Source organism: Astyanax mexicanus, chromosome 4, assembly GCF_023375975.1.
Source record: "Astyanax mexicanus isolate ESR-SI-001 chromosome 4, AstMex3_surface, whole genome shotgun sequence".
Lineage (NCBI taxonomy): Eukaryota > Metazoa > Chordata > Actinopteri > Characiformes > Acestrorhamphidae > Astyanax > Astyanax mexicanus.
The window spans coordinates 6,193,110-6,209,680 of record NC_064411.1 but is presented as its reverse complement, the minus strand read 5'-3'; the positions used below and the strand labels follow the sequence as shown (position 1 = coordinate 6,209,680).

Sequence of the window (16,571 nt, the reverse complement as noted above, 5' to 3'; positions counted from 1 at the left end):
GTTTATTATAAATACTGTTTTTGCAAATGGAGATATTTATGGAGTACATGTTTATCTACATGCTAAAATATAAATTTGGGATTTAATTTACTTAAATACTGTTGTGTGTTGTTTATATTTTATACATGATACTTTGTAATAAATTTATTAATTTACTATACACTTTAAATTGTGTTATTTATATAATTGTTTTACAGGCAGTTGCAAAAAATGTCAAAGTGCCAATAGCACAGCTTTTCTTTCTTGAAAAGTGTTCTCTGTTCAATATTGCACAGTTCTAAAAATTTGGGGCCACAATTGGTTTTCCGCTGAGGGCATGTGTGTGTGTGTGTGTTAGAGCTCTGCAAATCTCTGTTGGCCCAATGTGCAAATACCCATTGGTCCGATTTGGGCTGCCCATATGCGGGCGGTACCGCACCAACCTCATTGGCCCATGTTGTGGGCATGTTTGCTGGGTTGTATCATGACATTATTCTCACCAAACAAAATCACATCATAAAACATTTTACTATTGCTAACACATTTGTAAATCTGTACATAAAAATACTGTGTGGAGCATGCACCATGTTTTTTTAATGCGTCACGAACAATGTAGAAAAATACTGAATAACAAAAGCAGTTTTGTTAAAAGGATACAGCAACTGGATATAGGGGCACATTACATTATTTTTAAAGGTAAGTTACAGTTTAGCCACCTTTACCTTATCAAGCCAATGCTAGCGACCTAGCCAAGCTAGCTAGCAATTCCAAACATCACATACTACCAACAGCGTGAATGTCCTAAAAACATGAATTTGTTATTAGTTGTTGATATATAGCCTAAATGGTAGGATAATGTACACACAGTTTGTAATGGTTAATCCTTTTCGTTATATAGTTAACTTTAACCGTTAGGTGTGCTATTCTGCTATAAACACCACTGGGTCATTTTACAAGCTAATATTTTAGGTTCTTTTCTGTCAGGATGAGTGAGGCAGGCTGTGTGGTGAGGACCAGGTCGATATGATTACTCATCTATCTATCAAATTAATTTAAACACTGATTTAACATTTTTTCTCTCTTTTTTAAAGAGCATAATATAAAATATTTCAGCATGAAAGCTCATATTTGTTAGCTGCTGGTTAACTAGTTAACTTTAGGGCATGGTATGTGTTCAGAAAGGGGGAAGGAGGTGCAGAAATTAATTAATATTGTCCATTCCTTAATTCCTCTGTGATGGGGAGCTGAAATTAGCTCTGATTATTTTTTTATTTGATTTATTTTTTCCGTTCCGCCTTAAATGCGGTAGCGCCTGCCGTCTGTTGCACCATTTAAGGTGGAACGGGAAAGTTAGCTAGCTAGCTAGCTACCGAAACGAACTACTAGCGAACTTTTTATGCTTGTTATGAAGAATTCAGCCATAAAACATCAAAACTACACAATAAACTAAGGCAATACAGTGCTAATCGTAATTTTTAACACGGAAAATACTTGCATTTGTGGGTTTCTTAAGGGAGAAATGGGATTCACCCTTAGAGCTGCATCGTTCTCGAACGACACATAACTGCTGAGCAGAGCTCGGAGAAGATCCAGTGCTGGTGGTGTAAATGCTGCACATGCTGAAGGTGGTGAAGGTGGTGTTGGTGTAGGAGTGAATGTAGAACAGCGTGATGAAGAAAGAGAGAGAAACTTCTCCATACCTTCTGTAGTTCAGCTGATCCTGCTCTTCCTCCTCAGGCGCTGCGAAAGAACTGCAGAGCCCGAAGCTCAGCCTCATTCGGGTAATGTAGAGCTCCGCCCCCTCCATATCACATTACACCCCATCACCGCGCTGAATGGAGCTAAACAGCTAAAACTCATTTAAAACAGCGTAGAACTACTTCTATGGGGCTTTTCTTTCATTTTACAAATTAGAATAAAGTATTTCACTAAAATAGGAAAGAAAATATTTTTTAATGTGATACTTACAGTTTTTTTTTATTATGAGTCTCTGAACTTGGCATTTGAGAAGATTAAAGGAGAATAAATTGCCTGTTCTGCATATTTCCAGATGCCCTAAATCCAGATTCTCAAATAGTCTGTTGAATCAGACACCACATTATGAAAATATACCTATTAGACTGTGAATAACCTAAAGAGCTAAAAATATTACTGTACAGTTTTTTTTATTATGACCCTGTGAACTTGGCATTTGAGAAGATTAAAGAAGAATAAATTGCCTGTTCTGCATGTTTCCAGATGCCCTAAATCCAGATTCTCAAATAGTCTGTTGAATCAGACACCACATTATGAAAATATACCTATTAGACTGTGAGGAGCCTAAAGAGCTAAAAATATTACTGTACAGTTTTTTTTTATTATGACCCTCTGAACTTGGCATTTGAGAAGATTAAAGGAGAATAAATTGCCTGTTCTGCATATTTCCAGTTACCCTAATTCCAGATTGTCAAATAGTCTGTTAAATTTGACACAAAATCATGAAAACATACCTATTACACTGTGATGAGCCCAAAGAGCTAAAAATATTACTGTACAGTTTTTTTATTATGACCCTGTGAACTTGGCATTTGAGAAGATTAAAGAAGAATAAATTGCCTGTTCTGCATATTTCCAGATGCCCGAAATCCAGATTCTCAAATAGTCTGTTGAATCAGACACCACATTACGAAAACATACCTATTAGACTGTGAATAACCTAAAGAGCTAAAAATATTACTGTACAGTTTTTTTTATTATGACCCTGTGAACTTGGCATTTGAGAAGATTAAAGAAGAATAAATTGCCTGTTCTGCATGTTTCCAGATGCCCTAAATCCAGATTCTCAAATAGTCTGTTGAATCAGACACCACATTATGAAAATATACCTATTAGACTGTGAGGAGCCTAAAGAGCTAAAAATATTACTGTACAGTTTTTTTTTATTATGACCCTCTGAACTTGGCATTTGAGAAGATTAAAGGAGAATAAATTGCCTGTTCTGCATATTTCCAGTTACCCTAATTCCAGATTGTCAAATAGTCTGTTAAATTTGACACAAAATCATGAAAACATACCTATTACACTGTGATGAGCCCAAAGAGCTAAAAATATTACTGTACAGTTTTTTTATTATGACCCTGTGAACTTGGCATTTGAGAAGATTAAAGAAGAATAAATTGCCTGTTCTGCATATTTCCAGATGCCCGAAATCCAGATTCTCAAATAGTCTGTTAAATTTGACACTAAATTATGAAACTATACCTATTAAACTGTGAATAGCCTAAATAACAAAAAATATTACTGTACAGTTTTTTTTTATTATGACCCTCTGAACTTGGCATTTGAGAAGATTAAAGGAGAATAAATTGCCTGTTCTGCATATTTCCAGTTACCCTAATTCCAGATTGTCAAATAGTCTGTTAAATTTGACACAAAATCATGAAAACATACCTATTACACTGTGATGAGCCCAAAGAGCTAAAAATATTACTGTACAGTTTTTTTATTATGACCCTGTGAACTTGGCATTTGAGAAGATTAAAGAAGAATAAATTGCCTGTTCTGCATATTTCCAGATGCCCGAAATCCAGATTCTCAAATAGTCTGTTAAATTTGACACTAAATTATGAAACTATACCTATTAAACTGTGAATAGCCTAAATAACAAAAAATATTACTGTACAGTTTTTTTATAATGAGCCTCTGAACTTGGCATTTGAGAAGATGTCAGGAGAATAAATTGCCTGTTCTGCATATTTCCAGTTACCCTAATTCCAGATTGTCAAATAGTCTGTTAAATTTGACACAAAATCATGAAAACATACCTATTACACTGTGATGAGCCCAAAGAGCTAACAATAATACTGTACAGTTTTTTTATTATGACCCTGTGAACACGGCATTTGAGAAGATTAAAGGAGAATAAATTGCCTGTTCTGCATATTTCCAGATGCCCTAAATCCAGATTCTCAAATAGTCTGTTGTATCAGACACCACATTATGAAAATATACCTATTAGACTGTGAGGAGCCTAAATAACTAGAAATATTACTATACAGTTTTTTTATTATGACCCTCTGAACTTGGCATTTGAGAAGATTAAAGGAGAATAAATTGCCTGTTCTGCATATTTCCAGATGCCCTAAATCCAGATTCTCAAATAGTCTGTTAAATTTGACACAAAATTATGAAACTATACCTATTAAACTGTGAACAGCCTTTATAACAAAAAAAAATACTGTACAGTTTTTTTATAATGAGCCTCTGAACTTGGCATTTGAGAAGATGTCAGGAGAATAAATTGCCTGTTCTGCATATTTCCAGCTGCCCTAATTCCAGATTATCAAATACTATGTTGAAGGTTACATTGCCTTATGAAAGTAAACCTAATATGCTGTGAATATCCTGAACAACAAGTCTTATTACTGTAGAATCTTCTTTATTATGAACCTCTGTACTTGGCAAACAGTGTTGAATATGACGCCACAAAAATATATCTGCAACACTGCAAATTCCCTCATTTTTGTTTCAATAAAGTATTACCTTATCTTGTCTTGTCTAATCTTATATATTATACCATCAGTGTCAAAACTACAAGAAGTATTGCTTTACCATTATTTAATCTGATGTTTTTTAAGTTTGCAGGTCTGTGACAACTATTTGCCTTTTTCGCTTACATCCACTAGACTTCAGACGAATGGGGGACTGCTGGAGCCTATCCCAGCTGGCATCGACGGAAGGCAGTGTACACCCTGGACAGGCTGCCTATCCATCGCAGGGCAGACAGACAGGGACAGACACACAAACACATTCACTCACACCTAGGGGGCAATTTCTACTGCTTCCTAATTGGCCTTGACGTGCTGTCTTTGGACTGTGGAAGGAAATCTGAGCACCCGGAGGAAACCCCACGCAGACACGGGGAGAACGTGGAAACTCCACACAGAAAGACCCGGGTCACCCCAGCTTGGAATAGAACCCAGGCTCTCTTGCCACTGTGCCGCCCCAAAATTTACAAGATGAATCCACATGAACACCACCGCAAAATTGTATGTACCTGTGAGAAACTCAGGGTTTTCTAAAGGACCAAACTTTACAAGTGTCAATAAAAAAATGCAGATTTAACTAGAACTGCAGTGTGTTTATTAATGGTTTACACTTCCACATGATGAAATCAAATAAGTTCATGCTACTGATATTTCTATGCATAATAATATTGCTTACTTAAAGTTTACACGTTGATCTTAGTTAGTTTGATTATTTTGAAGTAACTGCAATTATATTTAATCTCTGTTGGAAACAGAAGTAGGGAAAAAAGTTTTTTTGAGGATGTTCATTGTGTTTTGTGTGTGAGTGTGAGTGAGAGAGTCAGTAACTTTTGGCCCAGAAACGATGGCGGAGATACTAGATGGTCACCAGGATCACCAACATCTGCATTGTACCCACAGGGATGTGCTATTGTTTCTCCAGCTAAAGTTTTTGTTCATTTTATTTTTTTACTCTACATGCTGGGATATGAAATAAATAAATAATGTATATACTTATATATTATAATCTATTTAAAAAGAACTAAAGGTTGAAATTATTAGGGTCATTTAAAGAAAAAAACATGTACATTTAAACTCGGTGTAACAAAGAAAAGGTTTGTGTGTATCAGTCATAATTGTTCAGATTTTTTATTTAGTTTCACTAGGCTAATTCGTTTGTAGAAAAAAATCTAATATTTCCTTTTTATCTTTTTTTTGTAGATGAACAAACACTGAAATACTAAAATGAATGCAGAATCAGGTTTTGTTTAAACAAGTCACGTGGATTTTATCTTGGCAGTGGGGAAAATCAATTTTTTTTTAAAAGTACTTCTATCCTCAGGCAACATTTGATAATTTTTTTCTGTTTGAAAAGTACAGAGGAGAACTACAAGACAAGTGCCTACAAGCACTACATTTCCCATATGCCTCAGCGTCTTTTGAAAGACTTGATGAGCTAACGCTTTCAGTCAGAGAAATAATAATGCACGTATGACAGATATATTCCTAATACAACAACAATAATAATAATAATAATAATAATAATAATAATAATAATAATAATAATAATAATAATAAACTATCATTTTAAAATGAGGGCAGATTTTTGTGGCAAGCATTTTAATAGTTTATTTTAAGGTAAAAAAATAAAATAAAAACACTAAAAAGAGTAAAATGATAAAAAAAGAACTTAAGTGCACATATTTCTAATTTATAAGTGGAAGTTTTTTTTTATTGAACCAACCAGCAGTTTTAATTGCCTTGAATAAATGTTCCTTGATTATTTATTTTCAATTTGGAACACCCCCAGTCAGTCAGATTTCAGTGCCAGCATAATAATGTTTTAAACACATATAAATTAGGGGTGTCACGATCTCGATATTTTATCGAAATCGAATCGAAATGAGGTCACGATCTCGAGTATCGAAGTCAAAAAGAGGATCGACGATCCCTCCCGCGCGCGCTACGCAAATAGCGCAGCGCGCTACGCAAATGGCGCGGCACCAACACAGCGCATCCTATTCATTTAAATAGAGATAGCCACTGCATGAGCGCAGTCGGCGGGAGTGTGATCACTGTTTTTTATCTGTCCAACGGGGGAGGGGGGGCGGGGGTTGGGCGCGCAGGTTTTGTATCTGTATCTAACGGAGGGGTGGGTGCGCGCAGGTGAGAGCGTGTGAACTCGCTGAAATGCGTGTGTCAGTGTGACTTGAGAACACTGACTATAGATCACAGTGAGGTGGATTAAAAATCTTAAACTTATAATTGACTACACCTGTTGCTTTCCATTGAATTAAAAAAACATCTTTCTCTCAGATAAAGTAAACACAAGCGTGTTTCTGACTAAAATAAAAGCTTTTCAGGAGAGATATAAGTAATGTGTAAATATTTATAAGACAATACCCACATCACTTATCTAACCAGCCTGTACTGATTTCTGCCCCCCAATAATGCTTTCAATAACCTCTTGTAACCCCTGGGAGCCAGGGGTTACACTCTAATAGCCTTTAATAGTCTTCAGTAGCCTTTAAAAGACTTACCTGGCGGCCGTGGTGTGTCCACTAAACTCCGTAGTTATAAACATCCTGAGGTTAGCAGCGCGCTAACTGACCTGTTTATAATGTAATCCGAGCAGTGACTCCGTGTCGGCTGTTCTAACCTGCTGCTGTTAGCTGCTTGGGCTGAAAGATGAACTGTAGTGAGCTGTATTATCCGGTTAGTGGGGTTAAAACCTTTATTTGTTTACAGAAACAGTAAAAACGGACTGGCTGAGCTCTGTAGCCCGTGGCTGGGCTGTACTGAAGTAGTGACTGAGTGAAGAGAGCTGGGCTTGTGCTGCTGCTGCTAGTGGTTGGATGAAGAACTGCAGCTCCATCCACACACAGCTCTGATAAACTGCTTGTTTTAATAGTGCACACTGTTGCTACCAAAAAAAGTCACTAGATGGCATTACCATATATATCTTAATAAATAATAATAATAATATTTATAATATTTATAATAATAATAATAATAATAATAATAAATATATTATTTAAATTTTATGAGGCATAAAATAATAACAAGAAAAAAAACAAAAAAATCGAGAATCGAATCGAATCGTGACCCTCAAATCGAAAATGAAATCGAATCGAGGATTTAGAGAATCGTGACACCCCTAATATAAATACTATAAATATAAATTCTATAAAAAACTTTTCAAATAAACATATGCAGAACATTATTAAAAATACTTTTAAAAGTTTTAATCAGTCCTTTAATATGTTTTTTACACTATTGGTGCAAGGTGTTATGGGAATATTATGCAAATTGTGTTGTCACCCTACACCGCAACATACTTTACTCTGTAGCATCGCTCAACTGATTTCAGTTAGCTACTGATTTCAGTTAGCTACACTACCTGTAGGTCATCTGTTTGACCATTTAGATTAAGAAAATAAAAACCATTTGGATGTCTGTTTAGGATGTCTGACAAACGTTACAGGTAAGATTTATTAAATTATTACTGGATTTGATGTTCGCAGTCATGCATTATAAACTATTACGAGAATGATGCGCCATGTTTGACCGCGGTCACGCCATCTGCACCGAAACCCTAGTGCGTGTCTAAACAGTGTTTTACTCTAGCCGCGTGCACAGCGCACCCGGAGGTGTAGACTTGGGCTTCTTGTGCAGAGACTGACCATGGAACAGAAACTAGTTTTACACCTAAATAAACATGATTTAACGAGGGTTAATCCACAAATATACACCAGAAAGACTCCTGCTTATCCGTATAACAGTGTAACGTTTTGGAAATGTTAAATAAGGAGTCATATTAAATAAGCAAATCAAATTATCATATCACAGAACTAGTTTCTTAAAGATTTTATTCTCATGTATCCAGGTATATGTTTGAAGTGATATTACTGTATCATTTTGGAGTAATTGGATACCAAAAATGTCCATTCGGTATTGTATAAAAACAAAAAAAATCAGACAATGAAATCCTTGAAGAACCAATTCCATACTATTAATGTCATGCATATCAAGTGATATTACTGTATCATTTTGGAGTAATTGGATATGCATAAACCAAATTTCGGAGTCCTATAAAACGAGCAAATCAAATTGGTATCCAATGAAACCAAGACAGTCTTGAAAAACACATTCCATACCATTAATAACATTAGTAACAAGTGATATTACTGTATCATTTTGGATTAATTGGATACCAAACTTATGACAAATGTTTTTAGGTCTGCATAAAAAAACATTTTGGAGTCCTACAAAACCAGCAATCTATTTGAGACAAAACATCTGCTTGCACTGAAATATTAAGAACTGAAATCTATGAAGTTTCCACCTGTAATTTTCTTAACATTACATTAGTTAGAACCTGAATGTAAGGTACACTCTCCTTTACTCTCAGAACTACAGTTTTATCATTATTAACATCAGATTCATTGGTCCTACAGTAAAACATTTCAAGACATGATAACCTACATCAATCAAACAGTCACCGACAGTTCACTACAGTTTCTGCACAACAGTTAATAGATAAATAAGGTAAAAGCACTGTAGCCCATGTTGTTTATTTTCCTTTGTCTAAATCCTTCTGACAGTCTCAGTAAGAATACTGTATTAACCAGAAACAATAACTAATCAGATAACTTAACTAATTATGCGAGCAAGCTTCACACAACAGGTGAAGAACAATTGGCTAAGGATATGACGAAATGTATATTTGTGGATTACACGACTATCTTACTGTATATAAATAACTATGGGTGTGGTAACTACACGTGTTTCTGTAAAATGGCTTGTAGGTGGTACTTCGAGGTTTTAGTTTGGTCATTGGTCATTGGCCTAAAAAGTTTGAGAACTACTGCTCCATTTTATTTATTGCTTATGAAAGTTTCGTAAAACTGTACTGTAAAGAACTCTAAGAAGATGGCCTGAACACATTTCAAGTAAATTTAAGAAGACACTGTAATTCTGTACTGACCTTTTTTTAAATTATATTTGATGGAAAGCCAAAAAAAAAATAAAAAAATCTAAATGCAAAGACCAAACGGTGGGAAACCCTTTCTATGTGTTATGTTGGATTTATTAAATAACAACTACACAAAATTCACAATTTTATACACTGACACATCAAAAAGGAAACCAGAGTTATGTACCATGACTTTTGTCATGTCTTATGGAAGGTAAAGAGTGCTGCACTGACCTCTCAGATGTGTGTGTGGGTTCTTGAGCCAAAATTGCTTATCTCTTCACATGGACAGATCTAGCCAGACACTGCTGGTCACAATCATTACCACTCACTGCACTGTTCACTGTGGATGATAATATTAGCCATATATGATATATATTTCCGCTACACGTCACACTGTGGATGGAGTAATGTTAATAACCTACACAACTTCTAAAAAGAAATATCCCTTCCATCTGCACCCGCTTTTATGTCTCGCTTGAACTCTGATAATATGTGTTCAACTACACTTACACCATTCTACAGGTGAGGTTATACACCTCAAAACATGTACAGGAAGGGAAGTACCCCTGAATAAACTTTTTGTGATCAATAATGCTGTCCCTGATATAACTGTTGGCATGTCAGTATATTTCCTATGTCCCTTTAAAAATTACATATGTTCCATTACAGGTTCAAAGTCTTTGGAAAGGTAAGTTGCATTAAAATATTAATTATTAAAATAAAATAAGTTTATGCAACAAAGGAATTGATAGTGCTATTTATTATCTAATGTTTGTTACAACAAATGTGACTTTTTTTCTCACTTTCAACAGTGTAGGTTGTTAGACTTGACTTTAGAGTCAATCCAGAAGGGGATATCACAGCTGCAGTCAGATGGAGCCAACATCCATGATCCTTACTGGCCTGAATCTGGATTCTGGGGACAGCTATGTATATTTCTGCATGTTCCTAATAGATTAAACAACAGGCGCTGTATTCAGAAGATATTTACAGAAACATCAGAGGTAGGATCTTTTGCAATATTATTGTGTTCACACATTTTTAACATTTGCATTGAGCTGTTAAAACTATTTTACAAATGATTGTGAGAAATGATAGATGATTTTATAAAAAAATAGCAGCCGTGTAGCACTGAAAATGTACTTATTATCTGACTAAAATGAATATCCAACATGTTCAACCAAACTTCACCAAACCAAAACTTCTAACTAAAATATTCTTTATTGACTCAATATTGAATCGATTCAGAAAAAGTCAATCAAATTTTGAAAAATCGTGTTTATACCCAGCCCTAGTGCATTCCCTAAATATTATAGTGCTTATATATCTTGTATGAATCAAGAACAGTTGTAAATGCACTGTCAGACAGTTACTGTGGTATTTTACATAGTTGCTAGGGTGTTATTAGATGGCTGCTGCCAACTGAGGACCTGCTAACTAGGTAACAGGTAGTTGCTTTGGTGTTATGTGGTTCCTGAAAGGGTTGTTAAGGTGTTGCTAGTGACATAATACAGGAGGTTAAATGTTAAATCCTGTATCTAAGAACTAAAGTTACATATAGGGCTTAGCCAGGATGTATTATTATTCAGCCAATAAACAACAATCTGATACTGGCTCAACAAGGATCCAGAAGCACAGCATAACACTATGTTCATGGTCCATGCCTCAACGGCCAAGCACAGAGACCTACAGATAAACCAGTAATGTGACAAGATACTACAATAGAAAATCCTCGCTTTTTTACTAGTATCAACCAACCAAAACATACTACTTCAGCACAATATGAGAATACACTCTTTTACTTTAGAATTGTGAGAACACAGCATCTATACATATTGGTATTCATGTCTCTTCAATACATGCTACACATGGGACTGAAATCCACTACCTAACCACTGTAGCGGCCATTCGTCTACTCATCAAGAAATTTTAACAGTGTGATGGTTACTTTATTCAAATTAAAAAACTATTTTTTTGCTGATTTTGTGTTGATCCACGGAGACCTCCAATGTTCAAGAACTCCAGCTCTTTGTCTAGATCCTTGGACCTCCGCAAAAACATCACAAGTTTGGTCTCTTTGTAATGGTAGATGATGCACTTTTATATTAACTGTGGATGAAGCTGTGTACTCTAGATCCAGTAATGACAAATGTAAGATTTTAATAATAATAATAATAATAATAATAATAATAATAATAATAATAAAATACATTTAAAATATATACTTTCATCTGTAATAACATGTAGTAATACAAATGTAGTAATAATAATACATATCAGTTTGTCTAAAGCTTTTACTGAACAATAACAGTATGAATGATCAGGATACTTTTTAGTCCAATGTATATATTAATGTTTACATTTAGAAACTCTTATTTGTAAACAACACACTATTATTATCAGTGGCACAGTGCAATCAGTTTAAAACATATATATTTTGCCTAAACTAATGTTGATTTTGTTTTGTTCAGTCCCTGGGGCTACCAGTGATACTAGAAGAGGTATGTTGGTTTACACATATTACAAACAGCATATTAGTAAAACTTAAACATTGTTTTGGCCATTTTACACAGTTCTGTAAGTTTGACATGTTGTTTAGAGGTTATAATATATATTAGTTTACTTTTTTCTCTGTTTAGAATGTGCATTGTAGCCCTCAATCACCACAATCTGAAGAGGAGCTATTTTGTTTGTGCAGACAGCCAAACAACCCATCTGAGCCATATGCACAATGCAGTAAATGCAAGGACTGGTTTCACCCCTGGTGTGTTGGTTTCAAAAGTATAGTGGACCTCGAATGCATTTCCCCATGGTTCTGTCCCAAATGTACCATCAAGAAAGAAGAGAGAATCCATTGCCAAGGAAACAACTGTCTTTCAATATAACAGTTTCAGATACTGAGTTGGATGAAGAAGAAAAAAAAGAAAGAGATGAAATGTTGCATGTATCTTCAGAATCTCCAGAGTGCCCATCTGAATTTACAGTAACCATATCAAAAGAAGAATGGAGCAAAATAAAGCCAAACATGAAAAGAGGGTACAGTGTCCTTGGAGATGGATGGACAGATATTATGTCCTCTAAAATTAGCCAGGTCAGTAACTGTGTGCTGTCTTTTACATATAATCGAGTCAAGTCGATGATGTCCAGAAAAACGTCTTCCCCTTTTTGGCATGGAAAAGCCAAATGTAAATTTCCCTGTTGTGCTTTGTATAAGATGTCTATTTGTGAAGCACCAAGCAGGAAACGAAGATGTTGAGGTTACTGTGCAAGTGTCTGGCCAGATAGACCATTCACAAGGTACTACATTCAGCAGACATGTGAGAAAGCCTCTGAGACAAAAACTTAAACAGGAGTTGGGAGAATTTTCACCCATGCATTTACACACCAAGAAACTGGCAGCAGCATCAGAGGAAAAGCTTGCTAGTGGCAACCTTACTGATGTGCCTTCACTGACAGTGATTCAAAAAATATCCAGTGAGAAAAACCTGGACAACAGACTGGACTGTAATCCCTACCTGGAATGTCTGAGAATTCAACAAAATCAAGATGAGAAGGAACCACCCACACCCCTCAAACATCATTACATACAGTGTGCATCAATGTCACCATTCATCACACATATGTATTTGATTTCTCAACTTCAGCTTGTCAAGAACCTTCAAAAAAACAAGAAGCTCTTCCTTTACCTTGATGCCACTGGTACAGTAGTTTCAAAGCCAAAATACTGCAACAGCAATATTCTGTATTATGCTTTGTGTACCCCAACGACATCGACTACCAGAACTACAGTTGCAGTAGCAGAAATGCTGTCATCAGACCAAAGTACGCCAACAATACACCACTGGCTATCTTGCTTTGTCAGAGATTTTTATTACATCTTTAAGTCTCACCTGCAACCCCAAAAAATTGAGACAGATTACAGCTGGGAAAGCTTGAATTGATCCATGCATCAATTCAAGCTTTCTGTCAGTGCAGCATTCTAGACGATGCGAAAGTGTCTGTGAAGGTCAGGACTGCAGTTTCACAGTTCTTCACATATGTTCTGCACACATAATAAAACTCATGTGCACTAAAGTAGCAAAAGTGAAGTGCTCAAAGTCAACCAAAAACTTGTTCCTGTACTCATTTGCTCTGCTACAGAACTCAACAACATTAGAAGAGGTACATACATTGATGACATACATTTGTGATGTTTTCTGCACAAAAGAGGAAAGCTTCTGTCAGGAGAGCCTTAAAGACCTTCAGAACATGATCAAGTCACAAGCTGTCCCTGTCAATGTGGAGTCTGCACTGAAGACAACCAAAAAGTTGGAAGACGGAAACACCTTGGCAAACCCATCCTCCAAAACAATTGCTCAACAGTCTCCATTTTCAAAGATGTTCGAGTATGTTTTCTTTGAAACAAAGGAAAGTAAAGAGCAATGTGTTTCAGGTGCTCCATCAAATCCTCATTGGTGTCCAGCTGTAGTGGACATTCTGAAACCCTACATGGCAATCCTGCCACTCTGGACAGGTGTCATGCTCAAGCATTTAGGCCAGACAAGAGACACCAATACTCAAGCTGAAAACTGGTTCCGTACCACAAAAAGAATTGTCCTTCATAATCGACTTCACAGACGACCTGGTGACTTCCTGCAAGTTATGCACGAGTTTGTTTCTGGCCGAATGCGTGGTGTTATCCTGACCAAAATTCGGGGTATGAAAAAGGAACCAAATGAGAGTCTTCTAAGTGCACCAGGAAGTGTAGAAGAAAAATGGCGCAAGAGAAAGACAAAAAAAAAAAATCTAAATACTACAATCCACCAAAGGCCTGCTCATCCAGCCCAACTACCAGCTACAGCTCCCCTCCATGGTCAGGACATGGCAACCTTGAACGTCAGGCAATAAAAATGGTCAATACATGTACAATAGACAACCTTCTGTACATACTTCACTTGATCATGAAAAAAAGAGTGTCCATTCTAAATGAGATTGAACTGGCACAATCAAAGGATCACTGGCTCAAGACTTTACTAGAGGTTCATCGACTATTTTCGGCTAAAGAATGGTTCCAGGGGAAATTGGCATGGCTGAAAAACTTTCCACGTTTGAAAGGAAAATCTGTATGGGACACTTTTGGCACTGAGAATGACTTCATTGTCAGTCGTCTCGATTATGTGCAGAAGACTGAGTGGATTTTAAAATGTGATGCAAACGACTGTCCACTCCTTTCTCTCACAAAAACTGACAGGACTGTAGATGTGTGGTGAGTACATTTGGCTTTTTTTTGTTAAAGATACTTTTTTGTTACACAAATATAGTGACACTTTATATTGACAATAATGAAATTATCAACAGGTGTGAAGACCTTTCAGAACTGCAGCACAGACTAGATGATTGGTCGTGTCCCAGGTCAATGTCATGTCAGAGAAAGAGGTAACGCCTTTTAGTAGCTGTTTATGCACAGACAAATAACAAGAAACTAAGAAATTATTATGTATGAAAACTACATATGTAGAATTATCTAACGTGTATACATTACAATTGAAATTGTAAGTTTATATAAACCCTAACACTAATACAATTTGTTAGCAGCAAAGCTAAGATCTGCAAGGGGACCAGAACATCCTCACCGCAACAATTTGTGAATGGTACACCAGCATTCATCATGGTAGCCATTGACTCAACAGTGCAGAGCACAAATGAGCCAAAAATGCAGCCAACAGCTTTGCCATTAACCCTGCAGATTCTTGGACAAAGGTAATTATGTTCGGGCAACCTATAAGAATATTTATGGTCAACTCCACTGAATTAGTGCCATTTGCTTGTTGAAACTCTTGAAAAAAAAAACACATATTGAACTACTGAAAATATGTATTAGTCAATCTCTCACAGCTTTACTTAATATTTTACAAGGTTTTAAACCCATGGATGGTTAAATTTTTTAAATTCCTGTCACAAAATCTTGTGAAATTTAAAAAGCATGTTTAAATGCAATTCCACTAATTCCTTACATTTTTTTTGCAAAATAAATCACTATATATGCATGCACTTTGTATATTTCTAAACGATGCAAAGTCATTTTTATTATATCAAGAAGGCCCATGCCTGAAATTGATCATTGACATTTACTATCATGCGATTTATTAAAGTGTTACTGGCACTTATTCCTGTTACTGGTACTCCTACTTTTTATGTTTTGAGTATTAAAAAAAAAAAACAATAATATGTAAGAATTAATTAAGGTAACAGGACAGAGCATTGATATATATATATATAATGAAAATAATATTTTTACAGAATATACAGGATTTACATTTACAGAAATGGCACCTATTTGGCGGAATATGCCTTATACCGATGAATATGCCTTGTACTATTTAAAGCATTCCCCAAATGGAAATCTTGTCTATGAAACGAAGCAACACAGCGTAAGAAAATTACATTTGATTTATTTTATTATTTAATTAACAGCTATGAAACTGCAGCAGTTACCTACCATTTGATGGACGCAAATCATTTTGTGTGCTTTCATCGGCTCAGCACTGAATCTGACTGGCACTTCTATGATGGCATTGAGGAAATGAAGAACCCCAGCTGTGGAGACAGACTTGCTACACCTGAAGTCTTTAAGACAGTCTTCTCTCAACACAGCTCTGTAGGGCATATTGTGCTAATGAAGGTATTTGTTTATTAAAAATAAATTAAAAGGCACTGATGTATAATAAGACTGACATTCGTTCGTTTTGCCAATATGGTGTAATTAAATGTTAATGAATGTAACATGAGCTCTATCTAATTTTACATACGATAAACTGCAGTTTGGGAATGATAAGGTCATTTTGCCAAGTATTATTGTAATGGCGTTGTTTTTCTCTTGGGTACAGGACATTACAGAGGATACAAACGAAAACACAGATACAATGGTAAGAAATAAGAAAATAAAAACGTATTTTTTTAGAATATCTTCATAGCATTATTAAGTTTAATATTTGCAATTTGGTTGATAAATATTAAAGGTAAAGATAAGTTTAAAAATTGTATTAAAATAAAAAAAAAACATTTAATCATTATTAATAAATTAATAATAAATTATAATGTCAGCCATGATCTGAATAGAAATGGTGAAT

General features: G+C 35.5%; 2 protein-coding genes and 1 long non-coding RNA gene across 6 annotated transcripts in view; 2 read left to right on the top strand and 1 right to left on the bottom strand.

Annotated features, from left to right (window-relative positions):
- LOC125801167 (zinc finger protein 484-like) overlaps positions 1-16,571 on the bottom strand; it is a 634,928-nt gene that overhangs the window by 335,480 nt on the left and 282,877 nt on the right. For 2 of the 4 annotated variants that reach the window (XR_007438635.1, XM_049477407.1), the window contains exon 1: positions 1,680-1,750. The exons of the other annotated variants lie outside the window; for them this stretch is intronic. The gene's annotated coding sequence lies outside the window, so the exon portion shown is untranslated. Of the gene's footprint in view, positions 1-1,679; positions 1,751-16,571 lie in introns of those variants that run through there. 4 annotated transcript variants of the gene reach the window in all.
- Positions 1-16,571, top strand: part of LOC111188977 (NACHT, LRR and PYD domains-containing protein 12) — a 900,554-nt gene that overhangs the window by 808,069 nt on the left and 75,914 nt on the right. The gene's annotated exons all lie outside the window — the stretch shown is intronic.
- Positions 13,437-16,085, top strand: LOC125801603 (uncharacterized). The gene is made up of 3 exons (XR_007438808.1): positions 13,437-14,707; positions 14,800-15,201; positions 15,916-16,085. It is a non-coding gene; the product is annotated as an uncharacterized LOC125801603 (long non-coding RNA).